The sequence below is a fragment of the Chenopodium album genome, chromosome 9 (genome assembly GCF_948465745.1).
Source record: "Chenopodium album chromosome 9, dcCheAlbu1.1, whole genome shotgun sequence".
NCBI classification, from domain to species: domain Eukaryota; kingdom Viridiplantae; phylum Streptophyta; class Magnoliopsida; order Caryophyllales; family Amaranthaceae; genus Chenopodium; species Chenopodium album.
This window is the reverse complement of record NC_137842.1, coordinates 42852990-42865697: the sequence shown is the minus strand read 5'-3', so window position 1 is coordinate 42865697 and position 12708 is coordinate 42852990. Positions and strand designations below refer to the sequence as shown.

The 12708-nt window shown below is 35.3% G+C and overlaps 2 long non-coding RNA genes across 5 annotated transcripts; one reads left to right on the top strand and one right to left on the bottom strand.

The window, feature by feature from the left end:
- Window positions 1–420: 420 nt before the first annotated feature.
- LOC145559772 (uncharacterized) lies at window positions 421–4862 on the bottom strand. 4 transcript variants are annotated; one of them, XR_014092941.1, is made up of 5 exons: window positions 4673–4862; window positions 3966–4125; window positions 945–1317; window positions 786–845; window positions 421–694 (listed from the first exon to the last, which is right to left on the bottom strand). It is a non-coding gene; the product is annotated as an uncharacterized LOC145559772 (long non-coding RNA). The 4 variants fall into 4 exon arrangements; XR_014092942.1 differs by having other exon boundaries at window positions 421–845; window positions 945–1165; window positions 1246–1317; XR_014092940.1 differs by having other exon boundaries at window positions 421–845; window positions 945–1320.
- Window positions 1781–2722, top strand: LOC145559773 (uncharacterized). The gene is made up of 2 exons (XR_014092943.1): window positions 1781–2008; window positions 2512–2722. It is a non-coding gene; the product is annotated as an uncharacterized LOC145559773 (long non-coding RNA).
- Window positions 4863–12708: the final 7846 nt, after the last annotated feature.

Sequence of the window (12708 nt, the reverse complement as noted above, 5' to 3'; positions counted from 1 at the left end):
CGTCGCAATTCTCGACGCTTTTTTATTGTCCAAATTTTTATACGAAGCGTCGAAACATGTATAGTTCTCGCACTTTCTCATGTTTGGCGATGCTTTTTCTTGTCTATTATCACAAAATTGAGACGCTTTTTTGTGTCCTTAGATTTATGTATTAGATGTCCTCTGTTTTATCGACGCTTTTTTCCGTCCATATTTTTAAATTTAGTGACGCTTTTTCTACTCTTTATAAAATGTATCCAATTTGGAGAATATTTTTCTAGCAAAAATAAAACTTAATTCAGTCATTGGAGATTAATATAGCTAGCAAAGATACACCATATCAGAGTTTTTAAAAAATTAAAAGAAAATTTTACTCAAATTCAATTTTACTCATAATTAATGAAGAGTACAACTTGGTATATGTACAATACAGTGCCAAAAACCAAGATATTCTGACATTTTTTTTTATCTAAGCTAGAATAATAAAAGAAAGTACAAATACATTCTATGTATCACAAATCTTGTACCAGAAACATCAGTGTGACAAGCCTCCACCACTGGCTAACCATGACTGATAAGATAATTAACCTTTGCAATTTGCACCCTACATCAGGGGCAACGAATAGGAGACGAAAGGCCTGTCAAAGTAAGGCATGGGCTGAGCTTTCGGGACGAGTTCCTTTCTTAATCTTCTTATTTCTTCCTCCTCTTCTAACTGTTAGAGCAAAAGAGAAGTTTCTGACTTAATTTACTGCGATCATAATAATACTGATTATGTTCAGTTTATTAGTTCTTTTGTAGTGTACCTTCTGTTGCCTCTCTCTATCCAGTTTGTATTGCTCTATCAACGTCAATTTTTCAGAAATCTGGTAATTGAATCACAATTACATTAGCAACATATGTGATGCATACTATGATTACCAAAAGTACTTAAAAGAAATGAATTCAATAATCACTAAACATACCTGGTTTGACCACGAATAGGTGAGCTTATCATTGTCCAAGCAAAATCCTAGAGCTGTATAGGATTAATAATCACACATATGTGTAAATTCAATCACCAGATTTCAATTACCTGCAAATTCAATTACCAGATTTCAATTACCTGGTGGTCAATTATCACACATATGTGCAGCTTTAGGTCAATTGGCCTTGTTATGTCTTTAATTGGTGGCTTTATCAGACACTACATATGAACGTACACGTCAAGTTAGCATTCACTGAATTATGACGATGATGATGAAGACAATGAGATCAGAACCAAACATGTCAATGAAGTTTTTTAATTCCAGCCCTTCCTTTGTCCATGTTCTCCGGATTCCTCATATTTGCACCAATCTACTATACCATAAAACAAGTCCTTGGTAGTAAATCATTAGTGAAAACCAAATCTCCACAATTTAAGATGATAAAAAAAAAAAAAAAAAAAAGAGCTAACATGAACTTGACTAACAAGGATTAAGACATATGTGTCTCCAACTCTCCATTAATTTACTTAAAGCATGAGTGCATGACATACAAGTTATGTTCCACAAAATGAGTAAACTTAAGTACTACAATTAGGGCTGGCAAAAGCTGACCCAACCCGACCCGAACCCAACCCGAAATAAACGGGTTTTGAGAAAGATTTTCAACCCATTTATGTAATTGGGTCAACCCGAACCCAACCTGAATTTAAACAGGTCGGGTTCAGGTTGGAAATCCCAACCCGAAACCAACCCGCCTAAACCTATTTAATTAATTGGGTCAGTTTCAGGTCGGGTCAACCCGAACCCAACCCACCTAAACCTGTTTACCAGCCCTATTTTTGAACCAAATTTTTAAATATGGGCCAAGCCCAAAATATTTAATGACAAAAAATGAAAAACCCTAAAACTCTTTCTTACCTCTCGCAGCCGCTTTCACTCTCTTTCATTTTCATTTACTTTTCATTGTCTCTTTCTCTCTCCTCTTTTCTCTCTCTTGTTTTCAATTTTTTCCATTAGAATTGCTGATCAAAGTTCGTGAGTCTTCAATCTTCATCTGAAAGGTAATTTACTTGTTAATTTCATTATCTCTACTTAATTTTGTTGTATTTTTATGCGTTTGTTTCTTCAATTTCAGTAATTTACTTGTTTTAATACGTTTTGTTTCTTGAATTTCAGTATTTAACTCGTTTTTAATCTAATTGAAGTTCGTTTGTTTATAAATTCATTTGTTATGCGATTTTTTCATCATCTGATTATGCAATTTTATTTGGTTTTTTTATGAGTTCATTTGTTTTTTCTTCACCATCTGTTTATGGGCTTTACTTGGATATTTTCATGAGATCAATTTGGTAGTGTTGGTTTATTTAGATTTGAACTTATTTCTTAATTCATTGTTTTCTTAAGTGTGTGATAATTGTAGAATGCCAGATTTGGTTATGTTTATTTAGAATTTTTTTAAATGATTTAATATAAATCTTACCCTTTAATTTCTTTCTTTCTTTCTTTAAAAAAAAATAAAAATAAAAATTATTAGTATTAATTTATTTTTTGTTCGTGCATGCAGCAGAAATAAAACTTACAAGGCTGTAATCAACCATTGAAATAAAGATTTGATGTAACCAAGACATAAGGAAACAAGCTTTCTGCGAATTGGAGAAGCTCATAAGCGTTTTATTTTGAAATTTATTAGGCATCAATGTCGAATATGTATTGAATTTATTTGTTGGAAACATCTAATAAAATTTTTATATTTACATTCTAGCATTTTTAGAGTATATTTTCTGTTGTTATGCCTATCAATGTCGATCAGTTTAACTAACAGGTTTAGAAAAAAAAAAACTTTTTAAAAACCAGGTTAAACAGGTCGGGTTCAGGTCAACCCGATTATTATCAGGTCGGGTTTGGGTTTTATTTTCAGACCCGTTTAAGTAAACAGGTCGGGTTCAGGTTGGGGGGTGCTGACCTGTTTATGTAAACAGGTCAACCTGAACCCGAACCAACCCGACCTGATTGCCAGCCCTAACTACAATCACTCATGTGACAAAGTGCTAGACTGTCAATGATAAAAAAAATAATAATAATAAAAAAAAAAAAAAAGTCCCAAATGAAATGTTAAGTGTCTATACAAGTTCAATTATTGAGAATCCAACATGGGTATTTGAGGAGTAATGAAGAGTTTAGAGTAACATAACCAAAAAACACAAAAATAAACAAAAAAAACAAAAACTGTGCATATATATGGAATTGCAGAAATACAAGATCTTTCATTAAAACAATGCCTAAAATAAGATGATATTTCATTTAAACATAGATCTTTCATTAAGTCATGATAAATGGCTAAAGACGAGAAGCCATTGAGAATTGCATTACTATCTCTAGTCAGTTATCTTTTATGTGTTTGAGAACTCTTTAATTATTTCTAAAATACAAAGAGACAATGTTATGGAGTCCTCACAGAAAAAGTTATAAATGTATAGAAAGTGACCAAAGAAAATATCCCAACCTTAAAGATTTTAAAACTAACAAATTCACTAGATGCGGTAATTCTTTTGGCTATTGCAACTACGACCTCATACTCTCATAGACACATATAGATATCACCACTCAAAGCTACCATCTAAGATCCACACCCAATAAAGGAGATGTTGCTTAAAAGCCATCATCTAGGCAACCAAATTGACCAACAATTGTCATCCAAGCAAAATCCTAGAGCTGTATAGGTAATTTATAAATTCACAAAAAGGTTTAATTTCTTTTATTAATTCAAGTCTAGTAACAAAATATGGACACAAATCACAACCACAAACACACAAACAAGAGATAGGACACAAACAATACACATCCATGAAGATAGCTAAGGCAGCTCAGTCAACAAGGGAAGGCAGTAGCACGTTTGCAAACACCTCAATGCATGCAGACGCAACACCAAACAATAACAACAGCAACATAAAAAAAAGAACAAAACAGAACAACAATTAATAACAAAAGCAACAACACATACATTCCTACATCACCAACCTATTCGTTTCTCAGCCACCTGCCATGAGGCTGCCAATATGGTTGCTATGCCAGGAAGACAAGAGCAACAGAGATATCAAGTAGGCACCAAATTAGCACAAAAGCATCAAGTTGAGAATAAACTCCTTCACATCCTCTTAATCACAGTCCCTTATACATCCTGAAAAAAAATAATGAAAGAAAGCAAACCAAAAGAACTTTAACATTGTATTTGTTGCATAGATCTAGAGAAGGAATTAATTATTTAATTGAAAAATCATATGAGAGTTGATAAAATTACAAGTAACATTTGCTTGGTAAAAGCTACAGCCAAAGATGAATTGAATTTGATTAAAATAAAGTAACTAAAAAATAAACAAAAATATATCAAACAACCAATTAAATACAGTAAAAAGGAACGTTTCTCAAAATCTCAACTTTTCTCTGGAAAATACTTCAAAATTTTCAATTTAATCGATTGTGTATAAACTTCTTTTAAATTCGCACATGAAATCGACAATATTATTTCTTATAAACGAATATTTACCTAGATTCATCGCAAAATGAAGCATAACAATATATAATAAATCCCTATAATCTCTGTTATTCATAAATCAAACAATATCTGATAATAATTTTGTAATATTGTTGAAATTAGGTTGCTAAAACGATTTAATAGACTTCAATCAAAAGCGAAATTCATATTCAATCGAAAATGAAAGATGTACCTTTGAAACAACAGCGGCATAGAGAGTGACAAAATCAAGTAGAGAAATTTTATCAAGCATTAGGGGAATTGCAGGAAGAATTAAGATCTAGATTAAGATTCCATAAATCTCACAAAGAGGGCGGGAAAGTTAGGGTTGAGAACTAAGTAGTCTGAATTTTTTTTTTTTTTTGGTTTATTTTCCGCTTAAAATTGAAACGTGGGCTTAGTTGTGAGGTACTAACAATTCACGTGCTTGACATGTGCTTGTCTTCTCGACGCTTTCTAGCGACGAAAATTGCTTTCGTCACCTAAAAGCGTCGAAAAATGCGGATACTAAATTCTTCTGCTAACTCCCCTTACCTAGCGTCGAGGCCCCAGCGTCAAAAAAACACTCATTTTGTAGTAATTATGAAGCGTGATTTATTTGTGATGAATGGATGGAAAATTATAGTATGGAATATTGTTTATGAACCACACTTTTATTTATGGCATGTTAGAGAGCATGTTTAATTAAACTAAATGTTTAATTTGGTTTGGAATATTAAAAGGGAATTTTATTATGGTTCATATAATTTTTATTGATGCTTTAAGCATGGGAAATGAGCTATGTAAGTGTCTAAGTACACGATGAATAAATTATATGTTGGTGCCTTAGTGCACTTAAGGTGTTTTTAACATCGAGGGATAGGATTTGTGGCGCTTTATGCGTTTAAGGTGTCATTGGCACCGAGGTAGATTTAAAAAGGGTTCAACATTAAATATTATGTAGTCACTAATTATTCAAGAGTTAAATTGGTATGTTTGATTGTTTGAATAATTATTGTTGATTGAATCACTACAAGAAAAAGGGTAATTAGCGACGGCCAAAGTAGTCGCAAATCCGTCGCAAAAGTGGATTTGCGACAGATTTGCAACTACTTTGGTTAGTTGCCAAAGACCTTATCGCAAATCCATTGTTACGACTAATTTTTCAACAGTCGTAAATTTAGCGACGGATTTGCAACGCCTTTGCAACTGTCATTTAGCGACTAACTTTCAAATTTTAGCAACTAAATCATTGTCCGTCGTAAAATATTTGCGACGGATTAGCAACTACGGAGACCAATGTTTTAAGACTACTTTTGCGACGGATTAGCGACTACAAGACCAAATTTTTGCGACTACGAGACTAAACCTTTGCGACTACGGAGACTAGTTTTAGTGCGACGGATTTACAACTGCTGAGACTAATTTTTTTCGCGACGGATTAGCAACTACTTACGAGACCAAACTTTTGCGACTACAAACCAATTATTTGCGACTGATTAGTGACTATTGAGACTAATTATTTTGCAACTAACCAATTAGTCTCTAAACCAAATTTGCAGTTGCTAAATTTCTGTGACTGATTATCAATATTTGGAGACCATAATTTAGCGACGACCAAAATCAATCACAAAAAAAGGTACCCATGCATAAATTCAATAACCAAAATGTTAATTTTATTCAAATATCCAAAATATAATCAATTTTGTATCAATGTATTAAAAAACAATATTTAACTCATAAAACTAATTGTTTCAAAAATCACCTCTCATATAAAGAAAGCTACTTCAAATAAGAACTAATGACAATATAAAAGACCAGTTGTTCACAAAATTACCACCAAGAAAATAAAAATCACTTAGTTGAATCACGAGAGCGGGTGATTGTAGACGTAGGAGGCTTAAAAGGACGGTAGCGTTGTTGGACAAGTGATGTCGTTTCCTGCATTTTTTTTTTTTTTGCATAGCTAATTTTTCCTTCTTTCATGTTGCTTTTTCGATCTCGTGATTCAAAAAATTAATTAGCATATTTTAAGCTCTTTGTCGCTATTTTTTTTGGCTTTCTTCTACCTTGTTAAGGTTTTCTTCCGTCATCTTCTTTAATTCTTCAACTTGAGAGCTTAGTTGAGAAATCATGGAAGAAGTTGAAGATGATGCAGTAAGTTGAGAAGTAGGATCGCTCTTGTAGTACATTTGTGAAGCACTCCCTAAACCATAAATTTTTCCTTTCTTTTGCCCACCTGCAACCTCCAAATAGACTTTGTCGTGGTTTCATTATTCCTCAAGTTTTTCCATATATTCTCCCTGCATTAAGATATGTATTAGTAACTGTAGACACCTAAAATGTCTCCCCAAAACCAACCCGATGATGAACAACCTTTCACCGCCATTATTGGTCGGGTTGACTATTTAATCTTGGAGTGCTTAAATTCATATTTCCATTTCATAAAACCAACCCAACTGCTAGCCCATTTCCCCAAACCATAACTTATTTTCCTCTTTTCGTGCCCTTAAACCCAAAATAATTCATTTCGTGTCCTTTAAAATCATTCATTTCGTGTCCTTTTTATAAAAACGTTTATTCCAGTTTATTTTGGTCCATAACCTGGGTCCAATGATTTAATAGTTGGATGGGGCTTTAAAAGATCTTTCCAACGATATATTATAAGCCCAAATCCGAGTTATAACGAATAAGCTATGGCCAAAATATTAAACTGAGCCCAAACCGAACCTAAGCCCACCTTACCTACGACCCAATGATCATGTGAAGGGTCCAAATGATTTAATCCAATTCCTAAACCAATTAGGATTAATTAGAAACTTCTATAAGTTTCTAAAATATCCTAATTATCCGTTTTGAAAAGATAAGATTAAAGAGTTTGAAATTGAATAAAACTTTTCTTTTTGAAAATCCTATTTCTATCCGAATTGAAAGACATTCAAAGATAGACAGATATGATTTTCGTGCCTCATATTTTTTATCCAAATTTTATATGGTTGGATAGCCCTTGAAATTATATTTCCAATGATATATTATAATATCAATTCCGAGCTATAACGGAAAAGATATGAATAAAATGTCAAACTCTATCCAAAACTGACACCGTCTCACTATTTCGGACATATTTTTTATTCTATAAAATATTTTAATCTGATTCCAATTGGTTTAGACATTAGAATTCAAGAGCTTTCCAAATATATCTTATTTATCTTATTCCGATTTCTGGATCAAAATGTATGATAAAAACAAAAACCGTAAAAACTGTTGTCTATCGAGTTTTATTCCGATTTAATTCGGATCTTATCTTGTTTTTTCGACCCTTCTTTTTTCTCTATAAATAGAGGTCATATCACCCCTTTTTCAATGATCAACAAGATTGATCATCAAAATAATTCTCTTCTCCCTCTTTAGCCTAAATACTAGCCACCCTATTCTCTCAAAATACTTCCCTTAAGCACTCTAAGGAGTTTATACGACACCCGAGGTTCCGTCCTTAAACCAAGGTGTGAAAGGTACAAATAACTAAGGGTTGGGACCAAATCAAATCTACATTTATTAAATTTAATTTCCATTTGATTTTTTTTTTATTGAAGTTACTAACAATTTATTCATGATGTAGCAATTTCAAGGAAACGCGGAAAGTGAGTAATTAATCACTTAATAACTCTTATTTTATTTTCTTATTGCTAGTATCATGATTAGGTTATTTTATATTTAATTTGACTAACGCTATTATTGTTAAATTGCTTCCAATATTGATGTTTATTCCATTATTATTTATGATCACCATATTGCATGTTTAAAGGGAATATGTAATTGAAAATCACGCCTAATAAGATAATTTGGACGACCGGTTTAGGTTCCTTTTTAATCTTGTTATTAAATCAAGGGATCACGATATTTTAGAATTATGTGTTGCATTAATATTCAACCAATTTAGCATAATAATAGTTTGGAGCAAATTGAATCTTTGTTTGTATGCCTTTGAGATCGCAAGAATGCTTTTCACTATAAGAATCGAGTAGAGGCCAATACGGGCGAATGTGACTCCATGACTCACTTCGTACCATCATCCCCGATCCTCCTTTCGTGGTTCCGAACTATATGAAGTTAGTAATCTCATGGATTATGAATGGGGTGTAACGTTCACGGGTCATCGTTGTTGCATATCGTTGTCCCTTATTCGTGGTTGCCTTTTATGATCCGTGAACGGTTTACAAGTTCCTTAAAAAACTTGTTGGCGGCTCCCTACTTTCCTTGTCCCTAATCGTATTATGTCAATACCCACTTCCTATGAGTGCCAAGCATATTCACACATGCTTCTAACGTAGGCGCACTTCGAACGACGCCTACAATTTGGCGACTCCACTGGGGACGATTTCTTGTTATTTATCGATTTGAGTGATCGGTATTTAATTAAGATGAGTGGATGAGACTTGAAAGATTCTTGAAAAATATTCCTGTGATTAATTTGGCATTTTTGCATCAGCATAGACGTTTAAACATCGCATTTAGGTCTGTCCCGTAGAAAAAAATTGAATAACTTGATTGCGTACGAAGGAAAACAAGGCACCAGTCAGATTTTCTGACTGCCGTGCCACGGCAAAATCTGCCGTGTCAAGGTACAATGCACCGTCTGACGGTGTGCCGTGCCGAGGCACGGGAATATTTGTCGTGTCACGACAGTCTTAAAATCAGTCATGTGGCTTATTTTCTCTTCTCACAGTCAACTTCCTTCGATTTTTCTGAAAAAACGTGTGTGTTCTACATACGTCTTAGCCCTGGGGGATTTAAGCTCTATCAACCCAAAAACGCTCATGGCAATAAGGGTTCATCCGAGTTATTAAATCCACCCAAACCATGGAGTCGAGTTCGATTTCATCACGAACTCGCGGAGCCGCCCGTTGGCATACACCCTCAAGAGAGGTTGTCTTGCTAACGCGTCCAAACTCTTAACCATGGTACCCTATTGACACCAAATAAACTTGACCATAGTCGAACATAGAACTTGCCCTTAGGTTGCGAACTATTCTTTGCATCATTGTGCCTACGTGTTTTATGTTTGGTCCTTTTGATCCTAACCTTAACGATCTTTCTTTGTCTATGGTGGATTATTTTATGATTAACGATTGCCAATGGACCGTACTCACTTAGTAATTAGCAAAAAAAAGGGGAAGGGTTGTCGCGACACGGGACTGTCCACCGTGGCGCGATGGACCCGCAGCAAAAAAAAAAAAAAAAAAAAAAAAAAAAAAAGTCTGTCGCGCCACGGGAAACTCTACCGTGTCACGGCAAATTTTCACCGTGACACGGTGGATTTCCAAAAAAAAAATTCCCGTGCCACGTCAGCATCCACCGTGGCACGGGAATGTTTACCGCGCCATGGGAAACTCTACCGTGTCACGGCAAATTTCCACCGTGACACGGTGGATTCGCAAAAAAAAAAAAAAAAAAAAAAAAAAAACAATTACCGAACTAAACACAAGGTACACCAATGACTTGAGGCACCTTTGAAACCCTGTCATTCCCTATTAACAGCTCAATAACATACTCATTTCTTCGTCAACCACTTTGAGCCTCGTCTAACGATTGACCTTATTTATTCAACCCACATTCACTTAACCCTGGGATGGGAAGGTGAGCAATTTGTGTAACAGTCAGAAAGCAAGTTCAAATTAAAAAAAAAAAAGGGAAAAGAATAAGTAAATAAAAAAAACAATGTCTAATGGCAAGTGTTCCAATGTCTTTGATATGAACATGTCTCAAATTGCGTCTCTCATCGAGTGCTTGGTACCGTGCCTGAGAAACATGAATGCTAAGTGAGTGATGGACCGCATGATCTGAGATTGCCTACATAGATGGAAAAAACAAAAAAAAATTCAAAAAAATAAAAATATATATATATATATATATATATATATATATATATATATATATATATATATATATATATATATATATATATATATATATATATATATATATATATATATATATATATTATATATGAAAAATAAAACTTGCAAAGTCTAATACATAATTGCATATCTTGGGGGCTTCTCTCGGGTCTTGAGCCTTTTACCCCTTTCTTCTTTAAACCTTCAGCTTAACCACATTACAACCCTTGAAAGACCTCTTTGAGGTGTGCACACACTTGTGCAAAGTTCGGTTAGAGCTACGTTCGGCCTGATTCCTAACGAATACGTAGGCAACCTCACATCAGGGTGCGACCACATTCATATTCATATCCATGCATGATCGAGTCAAAGAATATCCAATGCTTACCCCTACCCATCTAGAGCTAGACTTAGGGGCTTGAACCCACATCATTTATCCTACCTAGCCTAAAAAGTCATCATCTTTGACTCTTCACATATATTTCCATCACCATAACCTTTGCAGCCTCACCTTAGTATCACTTTCACACACTTCTTTCACACATACATATCCATATCATATTTCCCTTAGGAACCCTTTATCATGAAATCTTGTTTCCCTATCGCGCATGCTTCATCATCTTTCAAGACAACATTCATCAGAAGAAACGTTGTATACTTGCTTAGCTTCCTTACCTGAGCAATATTCATTGTTTCGTGCATCGCATAATGTGCTGAGCAACATTTATATATCAATGATTTGTAATCATACAAAGCATATCGTTCTTAGCTCCTTGACCTAAGAAACATTCATTATGCACTACTCATCAATCATTTCATCTATATACGTGCTTAGCTTCTAGACCTAAGTGACGTTCAAGATCGCTTCTTTACACCATATATGATGCTTAGCTCCATGACTTAAGTTCATTCATCTATCGTGTCACATGATGTAATTGTCCTTAGCCTCCTGGCCTAAGAACATGCATCATGCATACATTATTTTTAGGACAAGCAATTCATACGATTCATTTCGTCTTGCTCAAGGAGGAAGTTCAAAACTTCTTCCCTTTTTCGTTATTTTATTTTGGGGAAGTTCAAAAACTTTTTCAAAATTTTTATCGAGGGAAGTTCGAAAATAAAATTTCATTTTTCACGTCTTTCTTTTTCGGGAGAAATTCGGCACCCTCCACTCGTCTCATGACAAAAATGTTGGAAAATTTTTGCTTTTGCATTTTCGGTTGCTTGTGTCTGCACACACACTCAAACTATACACACACAATCACAAGTCATACTCATGTCATATCATGTCGTGTCAAGTCAAACTTGGTCAAGTCAGTTGGTCAAGTCAATCATAGTCTATACGAGTCCCCTGGCAGATTTTATTTTGCAGGTCTCAATTACAGCCCACGTCCGGGGACAAGCGGACCATCTACAGCCCATGTCCGGGGACAAGCGGACCATTTACAGCCCACGTCCGGGGACAAGCGGACCAACTACAACCCACGTCCGGGGACAAGCGGACCATCTACAGCCCACGTCCGGGGACAAGTGGACCATCTACAGCCCATGTCTGGGGACAAGCGGACCATCTACAGCCCACGTTCGAGGACAAGAGAACCATTTACATGCCACGTTCGGGGACAAGCGAACTAACTACAGCCCACATCCGGGGACAAGCGGACCATCTACAGCCCACGTTCGGGGACAAGTGAACCAACTACAGCCCACGTTCAGGGACAATCAAACCACCATCATTTCATGACGCAAGGTTCTCGATACACAGTGACTTGCAATCTCATCATCTGTCGACTTTCCTCAAGCATGGAAAGTATTATCCGGTGGATTTCTTCAAGCATAGAAAACTGCCAAATTCCTTTGTCGGCTTTCCTCAAGCATGGAAAGCATTATCGGTGGATTTCTTCAAGCATAGAAAAACGCCAAAATCATATGTCGACTTTCCTCAAGCATGGAAAGTGTCATCTGGTAGGTTTCTTCAGGCTTAGAAAGCTACCAAACTCATCTGTCGGCTTTCCTCAAGCATGGAAAGCATTTCAACAAACGTCATCCGGTGGATTCCTTCAAGCATAGGAAAATACCAAACTCATTTGTCACCGATACACTGGCGCCAGATATGTATTCTATCCTTTTACTCTGTTATCTGTGGAATTAACATTTTTCTGCAGGTATCGGCATATACAGAGTGATTTAGGATCGCAGAACGTCTTAAATCATTCTCCGTCCCTATCGACTACTTTGACTATCGTTTTCAAAACTGACATTTCTACAAACTCAGTCAAAGTGGGGGCTTCTGTAGACACCTAAAAACGTCTCCCCAAAACCAAACCCGATGATGAACAACCTTTCACCGCCA